We start from the raw sequence: 12016 nt of genomic DNA on the forward strand, positions 1-12016 counted from the left end.
TCATCTATATGTTTTATGGCAACTTATGCCACATGTCACATTATGAATTGACTCCTATCTCTTAAATACACGAAACCATGTCCCATAGGATTATTTTCTGTAGTCTAGTAGCTTATAGAAGTAAAGATTTTCTATTGTGTTGACTGAAAAGGGGCACTAATCGACATCCTGTACGAAAATTACAGCTCTCGTTACCTCGCAGAGCACCGTTTAGTGGAAACTGACATGAGAGTTGCCTCAGGCTTCAGAGTACTGCATGTTGCATTAATCATTAGGAAAAATGATATATGGAAATGGATAATAGCCAATAATGTCTGTTTCTTTTTGTGATTTGCACTTGGTGATCTCTTAATGTTTATAAATTAAGGTACTAGGTTCTTGTTTCAAGTTAAGTCGAGCTGCTTATTGTTGGAACACGGTCTTGCATGAAAAGAAGACATCCATGACCGGCCAGTTGATCACAATGCCTATATATTGCCTTTTGATTAAGAATGTTATCCAGAAAATCACAGATTTTATGCACCACATGAATAAGCATCTACCGTTTGTTTTCTTTATGCAGATTCTAGGTTGATGGAGTTACTTCGAAGATCATGTTCGAACTGAGGCAGCAGTAGCAGTTTTCAGGTTCGCGATTGTCTACTGTAGGCAGCAATGTTCAACTTGCAAGGTGATATGTAAGAAATGTGACGGTAATATTGTCTACTGCTTCAGTGTAAGACTGTTAAGTAAGATGCTGTTCCTAAAGAATTCTCTGTTACAATTCTTAACATCCCATGGTGATATGTAAGAAATGTGACAGTAATATTGCCTCAGCCCTCTCAGTGCTTCCACTCAAGCCTCTGACCTTCCCTCGCTGCACGCCACACCCAACGACACGTCACGCGGCGAGATCTGCTTGCTTCCCCTCTCTTCTCCCCGACCCCGCCAGAGCGCCATGTTCACCGTCTCCTTTGCCGCGTGTCCGGCAAGCGACGCCTCCGTAGACCAGAGCTAGGGGCCTACCCATGTTAAGGTTCCAGATCAAGAATTTGAATTTGAGGGGTTTTGCGGATTCGAAGTTCGATTTTCGAGTAAACATTGGAATTTTCCGACTTGGGAAGTTTCAGAAGAAAGGATAAACGCTCAACTAGGAGTTGAAATTGGAAAGATTTTGAGTTGAAGTTTTCTTTCCTGGACAATAATTTTCTCCGGTTGCAAGTCTGATACATCCTCCCAAATATGAATCAAGAAAGCAGTGAAGTTGAAAGATTGAGCTGTACGCTATCCTATTATCGTTCCGACTGACGTCGCCACAAGATAAAAGTACCGAACCTCCTTGTTCTGTTCACCTCTTGATACTTGCCTACTAATGTACTGTTTGATTGAAGATCGTGGTGATATAGAATGATTTTATTTATATATTTGAGGATGTGATGATTTTATTTATATATGAATATTTATTTGGTGAGTAGGATAGAACAAGTCTATTTTAGTACCTTAGGTCCACCGTCAGTGTCACGTTCGAAGTGGGATGGCTGCGTTCCACTATTTTTTTGAATGGCTCCGTGGCTCCGTTCCGAATCTTTAAATAATATTTCTTGATTCCGAACCATTTTATCCCACTGCTCTCTATCTAAACAGCTCAAAAACGGGATAGATCTGCTCCGTTCTATATCGTCCCACGAACCAAACACTACCTAAGTGACAGGGATTGATAGATCATAGATACACCGCCTGCTTAATCTCTCTCCTAGCCGGGGCCACAGATGGTGGTGGCGACCAATGTCTTGGTCAAATGGAACACCTCCTGAAGCTGGAGCAGCCACTGTGTGCGGGGCGGTCATCGGGACGCATTAGCTGCACTCTGACACGAAGTTCTCATCGTGCAAGCTTGGGGGTGGCGGCCTCACTGTGGCCGGCCACCACGACGAGGACGTTGGGATAGGCGAGAATACGTTCTACATGTACGACTCCTCTCTCTTCCACCGCTACTAGGATGATGCGTGGTGCTCCTTCCACGCCATGCTGGCGCCCATGCCGTTGCTGTAGGTAAGGGGGGCAATGGGTCTGCCCCGTCGGGTTTGGCTAGAACATACTTGACTCGAAACCTGATTTTTCAAACCCGATCCGGCCCTGAATCGGATACCGAGTGCAAAACAGCTGCTTGCCTCGGCCATGGTGGGGACCCGAGAGTGGGCAAGGAGATAGCCGCGGATGAGGAGCAGCGCGGGTGAGGTGACGACCGTGGAGGGCGTGCAGGTGAGGTGGCGCTGCGGCGACCGCGGAGGGCATGCAAGTGACGGGGCGAGGTGGTGGCCGTGGAGCAGCGGGGGCGGGAGAGGCGGCAAAGGGCAGGTGGGTGAGGTAGAGCGGATGGGCGAGGTGTAGCGACAGCGAGAAACCAGGGAGCAATGAGGGCGGTGGCCGGACAAACGGACGAAGGCCGAGCGGCTAGGCGACGGGCGATAAGACGGACAATGGTGGGCTACTGGACGGATGGTGGCCGGGTGGGGCGTGCCCATGCGGGCAAGTGTGCGCGTGCCCATGGGCTGGCTAGCAGGATAGGCGATTGGGCCACCTGGACTCCTCCGCTCTTGGGCCCATCGGCACATTTTTGGGTCCACAGGGCTACGCCTAGGGGTAAACATAGTCCTACCCCAAACCCGATTCGTGTCTGCCCCTGCGGGGCTATTTTCTCACCCGAACATGCCCCTGTCGGGTCTAAAATCTACGAGGACCTAACCTGATGGGGGTAACTACTATCTCTAGCTGTAGGGCTTCGACCTCTCATAAGAGAATTGGCTTGACCTCTTTATCCCTGGAGCGTCTTACTACTATAGAAGAGATTATCACTGTCGGTTAAAACATGACATCACTATCGATTTTAGAACCGACAGTGATACTCAGTTCCAAATACGACAATAATAGAGTCCGTGATAGTCAGTCCATATCCGATGTTTTTTGTACCAATTTTTTTACTCGACAAACGAACCTTGCGGTTTTTGTTACTTGTTTCGAACCCCCTCGCTGCTTCTGTGGGATCGATTCATCGAATATAGTGAATTACACACCCAAGCAATTTGTGGGAGTCCAACCTATGACCTCACCCCTCAGTGCGAAGCTTTCTTACCATATCACCTCATAATTTTAGTTGATGGCTATGGAGCAATTTATTATTTTGATTTTCTTGAATAAATTTCTAAATGATTATTTGGGCATCTATATTATTTCAAATAAAAAAGTTTTCAAATACAATGTTGTATATCTGGTCGAGTGCTACAATTTTCATATAAAGTCTGCCTCCATCTGACTCAGTATGAATAAGTTATGAATTTCTGAAGACCAATCTGTGCACTGTTCGGTAAAACAACTATAACTTTTACATACAAAGTCTGATTTTGACATTCCACCTCTACTCTCCAAGCTAATTAGGAGGCGTAGTGTTTACACCGGTACTCCTCAAAAAAGGCTCAGAACTATCGACACGACCTCTAAAATTTTTGATCGAAAATTAACCTTCTATAATTTACCTGAATTTTTTGAAGACATAGTACTGCATCTAAAAGTTAGTGTTGCACATACATTTTATAAATCTGCGTTACCAAACTCCCGATAAAAATCTATCAACCTGCAATTTCCAACTTTGTAGCACTATGTGTGACTTTTTCAATTTTGCCTATTAGTGTTACCCCAAATCTGACAGTTTAATTTGTGATTCTATGTGTAGTTTTTTCTTCAAAAGTTTTGTAGAGTTAGTTTCTGAGGTTAAAAAAGAGTATTTTTATTATGAAACCATGATCTCACCCCTAGTGCGAAGCTTTTTTACTATCTTACCTCACAATTTTAATTGATGGCTATAGGGTAATTTATTTTTTTGACTTTTTCTGCATAAATATTTGGATGATTATTTAAGCATCTATATTACTTCAAATAAAAAGTTATCAACTACAAAGTTATAGATCTTATTAAGAGCTACAATATTTATCTAACATTTTCCTCCATCTAATTCCGTATGAAAAAATTATGAATTTTCGAAGATAGCCTACATTTTATTGTCACTGCCAGTTAATATAACGAACCGGCAGGGATAATGTATCCATTACTACTGTCGGTTCATAGCTAGAACTGGCAGTGATACTTAATTATCAGTACTAATTTTTGCCTAATAGACTATTACTATCGGTTTTTTGTAAGAACCAATAATGATACTTTATCACTACCAGTTATTTTTGAACTGATAGTACGGTTATATTTGAATCGATGGTGAAAGGAGGCAGAGATAACTTTACTTACAATAGAGTTTCCCCAGCATGCTCAAACGTGTGTGGCAGCACAACGACGATGGGGTCGACGGTGGCCACTATCACTTCGATGTTCAGATGGCGATGGAGGTGCACCTCGTGTATAGCTAGCCCATCAGGGTGGTGGTGCGCACCTACTACCATCATGCAGACCGTCGAACCAGGCGTAGGATCTAGGATACCGACTAGGGGGGTTAATAGGTGGTTTTAAAACTATTTGCTAAGTGATCAAGAAAACTTGTAGAAAAAACTAAAGATCACTAGAACAATAAGAAACAACTAAGAACTATATCAAGGTTTGCAATCCTAGGGTGACATGCAATAATTTATATTCTAGGAAGATAAATTACATAAGGTAAATTGCATGAAAGTAAATAGTTCAACAATAAAGTAAATAGCTCAAGATATGACACTCGAAGTTTATCTCATAGTACCGGTGATTTGCTGATCACCCCTAAGCCTTGTTGAGGTGAGTTTAAGGTTCTAACAGCTTCTCTATCAAGTATCTAATTCTCACACAGAGAAAAGGCTCACACCGAGCAACTTGATCTTAAGACAGAATAGAGCAATAAACTACTTACTACCTCGATTCCACTAGAGTAGCACTTTGCCACTCTGACAAAGCGTGCTCAAAGCGTCTCACAAAAACCATCGTGGCTCCTTCACAATCTTCTTCAAAGGGATCAACGGCGAAACCACTTCCAAGCCGTCTACAAGGCGGCAACCTTCAAGAGTAACAAGTTGATGATGCTTACTTGAAGAATCACTAGTGCCTCAATGCTCAAACTCTTCAAAGTTATGCACTAGATGCTCTCACACTCTAAAGATTGCAACCACTAAGTCAAGAGAAGGAGAGAAGGAGGGCAAGAGCTCAAATGTATTGTGTTGAAGTACTAGAGAACTCCCTTAACTAGCCAAGTGACTATATATAGGCCACACTACAAAATGTGATCATTTCTGTTGATTTAACACCTCCACGACATTGGCGATCAGACCGCTAGCCGTTTAGCGGCAATAAAGTCGTGATGATGACTTCTGACACAAGCTGGCGGTTTGACCGCCAACCCTCTAGGACAGACCACGAGTAGGGAATAGAGTAGCAAAATTCTCTGTTCCCAAGCGGTCAAACTGGCCATGCCTAGCGGTCAGACCGCCAGTCAGAGCAGAGGGTCTGAACCCTTCTGTTCCTTGGTGGTCAGACCGAGCCGCACCACGGTTAGATCAGGACTGTGGTCCGAACACATCTCAAATATGGTTATACGGCGGTCAGACCAGCAAAGCCCTTCGGTCAAGCGACGACTCTTGAAACTTGAACAAAACAATCTTTTCTATACAGCGGTCAGACAACCACAACTTAGAAACACCCCAAATGTCATCTTTATTTGGTTTCTCTCAAACTAAATTTTCACTCTATATGAAATGCAAGTTTGAGCAATTGTAGCACTATAGATGTCTCAAGTAAACGCACATCAACCTTTCTTAATAGTACGATACTTATCCTATCAATCCGGTTATTTTTCTTCTCTAATCTCTTTTGACCGGCAAAAGAAAGTACCCTGTTATTATACCTTTGCCTTGAGCTAGCCATTTTCATGTTTTTGACACATGCTTCTTTTAGCTTCGCAACACCTTTGTGACTAACCTTTTCATAACTCAAATAAACATGTTAGTCCACAAATTTCTTATTGTCGTTAATTACCAAAACACGAATTAGGGGCTTAGATGCTTCAATCTCCCCTTTTTTGGTCATTGATGACAATAACACTAAGAAGTGATATGAATTATGTTTTAAGCCCGCTTTTAGCACATGGCATAGAGAAAACTCAGTGATGAGTTTCCATAGCAAGAATTTCAAAAGTATGAAATTAAAGGATATAAATGCTATCAAAAACTCATGTTAAGGTAAGCTTCCCTTACATATGTGCCCATAAAATTAAAGAGAAGATACATGACACAAATTATTTAGATTGTAAAAAAAAAAAATTGGTGAGTTTACCTTGATTTTTTGGATCCGAGGAAAATGATATAATCAATGAGATTTCTAATACAAATATATATTCAAAACAAATATAAACATAATTCATCATATTACAATACTTAAACATAGTCCATCACATAGTTCTCATGCAACCAAAATAAATAAAGATGCAACATAGTTCATCACATTATATGCATGATAGAGTCTTATGCATAGAAAAGATGAAAAAATAGATTATCTGTTGCACAAGATGAAAAGATAGATTATCTCTCGCTCTCCCTCTTTCTCACTTCTTCCAACTTCTCCTCCTTTGGCATCAAGTACCAAAAAGATCTAGTCATCTTGAGGAGGAGATGGAGGAGGCCTTAAATAGATATTGTAGAAGTGATCAAAGAAGGTGTTAAACTATTGCTAAAGACTTTGCTGTCCAAGAAGTAAAGTATTAAACATTTCATTCAAATCTTGGTTCTGAACATTCAAAGCTGCAATGTCTTCACGAGCGAGAGCTATGTCCTGCTGAGTAGGATGATAGTAGGTCTATTGAAAGTTCGCCTGAAAAGCATCCAAGCTCTGCTGAATACCTTGCTAAATAAATACCATATATGAATCAAAGAAACCAATTAGAGATGCCCACTGAGGAGGAACTGGCTTTGGAGCTGGTTGAGCCTGAGGAGGAACATAATGCTGAGGTTCCTCATTCTAACCTCCCTGAGCTGCAAGAATACCCTGACTCCCTTGATATCTATGAACAATGCACTTTGATAGGCTTGTATCCCATACATTTATATCACAAGATGTTTGGCAGAAATTTGACTTCAAAAGAATGAGAGACATGATATATGGAGCAGAGTGTAGATTTAGAGCTATGCTCACTATGATATCATCAATAACCTTCAACATATACTTGATCACATCAATTTTTCTTCTATTCATGATATGATTGATGATATTCCAATAATGATCCCGAATAGCATTACTGTTTTCACTTTTTGGAGCAAAATTGGCTCTCACTATTTTACTGGTAGTTGCAGGTAGCACTTTTAACCCAGTCACTGTCCCAAGGGTGACTTTAGAGACAACACACAATGGCTCATAAAAAGTTCTCCAAACATCCTCTGGCAAGCAATCTTCATCATTTATATCAATAGAGCCATAAAACCACATCATAAGGGATTCTCACAGCACTTGTAAAATCCCTGAAATATGCTTCATATTTTCTGGACCCTTTCATCCACTCAATTTTCTGAGACTCATGAGAAATCTCAACTGTTGCATAGAATTGTTTGATGATAGTTGCATTCCAATCACATTAAAAGCTCACAAACTCATGAAGACCTAGCTCTTGAAAGATATCAGCTAAACCATTCATGCTAGGCTGACTTTTCACATAAACCCAATCAATCCACTTTTGTTCATAGATTTTCATATGCAGAAGATGACCATAGAAAGTATCTTGTTGAACCATAGTGTAAAAATGTGGTTGAGTAGCATTATTATATAGAGCATACTAATAATGTTTCTAGCTCTAATATATTCAGTTGAAGTCCAAGATTTTTTATACCCACCATAAGCTTGATGATTAATTTCAAGATCCTCATCACTGATATCTTCCATGTCATGATCAACATTACCAATAAAAGACGAGGTTTCTTCACCAATATCCTGAGAAGGCATCCAATTGTAGTCCCAACGATCATCTTCAGAATTCGATTTCGCTAATCTTTTCTTAGCCTTACCTCAACTGGCCACAATCTTTTTCAACCTCCCCTCAAGGTTACTTTCACTTTTACTGATCATAAGAGATGTCACAAGGAATTAGATCAAAGAAAAGGAACGATACATGATGAAATAGTGAAAGAAACAAATTCTGCTGCTGCTGGCGATCAGACTGGCACAGGCCGCGGTCTGATCACGAGCGCGCAGACATATCCAAATGGTGGATTTTGATTAAAATTGAAGTTCCAACTGATCAAACTTTGAGAATAACTCAATTTAGATGCTAACAACTTATTCCAACAAATTTCATCTCAAATCCATGCCTCATATGATAGATCATACCCTTCAAACCCTAAGCTTCAAAAGCTTAGAAATACATGGTAAAAAGGGAAGGAATCGAGAAAATATCGAGAAGACATATCAGAGGAGTTCATTGTTGGATCGGGGATGGTTTCAGATCGATCGAGGACGAAGGATTTGAGTTTACTTGAGTTGGCACCGAGAGCATGTGTTCGTGAGAGAGAGAACAAAAGCTCGGTTTGGTGAGATGGGGACCAGAGGAGAAGATAAAGAAAGAAAATGATTCGGCCATATCAGGCACTGGTGGTCAGACCGCGACTTACGGCGGTCAGACCGTTGGAGTCCAAAGGCTAGAAAACTCTTTATATAGATTTGGGGGTCAGACCGGGCTTCTGGCGGTCAGACCGCTGGAACCAGAAAACTCAAAACTTCTTGGACTTGAGCTAGGAAGTGAAATATTGAGATAACCTATGATCTTTAGAGATGAGATATGGGATTTGAACCATATGCAACACAATTCAACCATAAACATAGATGAAAAAACTTGAATTGAAATATTGCAACAATTTAGCATGTTCAAGAAGTAAATAACCATAAGCAATATGAGCATGTAAAGCATTGTATGATTACTAGAACATGTAAATGCACAAACATTATGTGCCTGTTGTTTCAAGAAACATTTGAGAAGTCAATGACATTGAGCTTATTTCTCAATTTGCAAAAACAACTCTCATCTAAAGGTTTAGAGAAGATGTTCACTAATTGGTCTTCGGTCCTCACACTATCTACTAGGATATCGCCTTTGCTTATATGATCCATAAGAAAATAATGGTAAATATCTATATGCTTGGTTCTAGAATGTTTGTGGGGAACCGTCCAAATAATATTCTAATTAATCACCAGGAGGATCATTATTTATAATCACAACCTCAATGATTAAATAAAATATCATCCCGGTAGTCCCGGCACGTGTTTTGTGCCCAAGGATCGGAACACATGCCTTCCAACATGTACATCACAACATGGCTTAATAAAGAACGAGTAATAACATTTATATTAATAGTATTAAGCATGCAACTGAATTCAACAATTTACAACAAAAGCGAGCTAGGAGGAGACAAAACCCCTCAACTCCCAACCACAAAAGAAATTCGCAGCGGAAAGTTAAACTATACAACAAAAGAGAACGGCGCCGCATGCCCTTAGGCACCGTCTCAACACCCCACCTTCAGAGTAGGATGCACTACTCTTGCCCACCACCCTGATCGGCAGGCACGAAGTAGCCAAACACCAGCTCTTCCTCACCAGCAACACCTAAAAACGCAGGCATGAGTACGAAGGTACTCGCAAGACTTAAACCATATAGAGCACATATACATAGTTCGACTCTAAGGATTATGCATTGAGCCATTAGCAAGGAAAAATCACAAGGTTAAGTTAAACATAAGCGGTAAGCAAACTAGTCACATATGTGTGAGCAACTAACTTAACCAACAACAACAACATAACTTTAACCTACCATAACCAACTGAACATGAATAAAAAGAACCATTATGAATATACATGTAACAAAGGACCAACTCAACCATCTCCCACATATCCAACTATCAATCACAAGCGAAAACTCTACGACCGATGCAGATGGACATAAGCATGCTCATGACTGAGAGTGCGACATTTCAAAATATTTTTATACCCTGCAGGGGATACTCCTGGACCCACTCAACTTGAGGACCATACAATGACCACACAGATCCATACAAGGGGGTACTCATATCAACCTTTCCCAATAAGCCCCGATCATTTGAAACATGCATCGCTCGGCGCGGCAGTACTAGAACTACTCCTGGAGCAAACTATTACCACTACAAGCCCACCCGCTCACACTGTCGATGTTCAGGTCCCAAATGACCACAGTTACAAAGGTATTTGGCTCGCCTTACCATTAGATCGGCATGTGGTGAGTATGATAAGTGCTAAAGTCGACTACACCAACGATCAGTGCTTAAACGACGCAAGGGATTTACGGTGTCCGGTTTCCTCTCCTGCCCTACCTAGGGGAACTCCGCATCTTGGCAGGATAAACACCTCCTAACACCGCCCACATCTCGTCTCATACTCACTACTCATACAACCATCATCATCTCATATCCAACATTGATATCATTATGAAAGTAAATAACGCCTATGCTCACGAACGATGAGACAATTCACTCCTCGACTTCTACCGGTGACCTATGCATTGCCAAGCATTTCGATTTAACTTGTAATCTAGACATCAACAACATACTCAAGGCTACAAGAAAAGGATAAACAACATTTCAAGGTAGAAGTAATGCATTCAACATAGGATCTACCCACTTGTACCCAATCTCGACTAGACGCATGCAAACGTACATAAGCATAGTTTATCAATTTTAGACTTCATTTAATTGAACAAAGGTGCAATATGCTTAGTTGCTTGCCTTACTGCTCAGGTGGCTACCTACAATTACCCACGCAACACTCGTAGAAATCTGGAGGACTAGAGTCGTCTTCAACTGCAACCGCGGCACGCTCCGGCTCTTTATTCACTAAACAAGAACACGTGCAATGATGAGCATGAACGAATGCAACAAGGTATGCCACAATGCTCAAAAACATGCTGGAAGTATAAGACATGCGAATCAATGCAATTCTAAATGATCTAAATGAAATCTAAAAAATAACAGCCATCTGGAGTATCCGGACTGGCTCGGAGTATCTGGGTTCAAACCCTCCGGGTGAACCTCTGGAAGAGGCGCTCGGTTACTGCCTTTTTATTTGACTGGCCCAGAGTATCCGGGTGAATCCATAATATCCGGGTTCTGGAGTATCCAGGCCATCCTCCGGGGAAGGCTCTCGGTTAGCCACTACTCTTACTTAACCCGGAACCTCCGGGTTGGTCCGGACTATCCGAGATGTGCTGGACACTCCATGTGAGGCTCCGAACAAAGCTCCTAGTTACTCGATAATGCAATTACCCGGAGTCTCCAGGCTTATCTGGATTATCCGAGTGATACAGACTTGGGTTCCTCACAACTTTTCCCTTGGGTGATTCAACTCACTTTACAAATCTGTGCTTCACAAACGTGCATATGCCCTATCCAAAAGATTCTAAACTAATCTCGCACCCTAAACCCTAACTAATTTTGAACACAATTCAACGGATAATTTCTGTTAAACTCGGAGTATCCGGGTGAGTTCGGAATATCTGGGTCAGCCCAGAAAAGCTGTTCTCGAGTGGATTTTTGGTCGATTCGAGTTGCGATCTTTTCCAAGCCTAAAGGGAACATGTTAGGGGTAGTTCAAGGGTCCTGTAATTTACTCATCAACTAGCAACATGACTCTAGAACTCATTTTCTACCAAAACTCTATTTTTTCTCCAAAAAGCTCAAGAACGTCAAGAACTTCAAGAACTACTCGATTTTTCCACGAAGACGAAAATGGATTGGATTGATGAGTAGCTCATGAGCTAGAGAATGGCAATGGTACCATATGCATACCTTGAATCCTCCACTTGAGCTCGGATTTTGGGAGAAAGGGAGATGGAGCTTGAGTGGGAGAGGGAGAGGGGCTGCTGCAGCTGAGCTGCTCAAGTGAGGGCATGGGGAGTGAGGGAGGAGAGAGAGGGAGCAGGTGAAGCTGCCCCATTTGGTGGTTGGGATGGTGGGGCCACTTGTGGGGCCAATATATTAGAGAAAATAGGTATTTTCAATGC

Source organism: Phragmites australis, chromosome 2, assembly GCF_958298935.1.
Source record: "Phragmites australis chromosome 2, lpPhrAust1.1, whole genome shotgun sequence".
Classification (NCBI taxonomy): Eukaryota; Viridiplantae; Streptophyta; class Magnoliopsida; order Poales; family Poaceae; genus Phragmites; species Phragmites australis.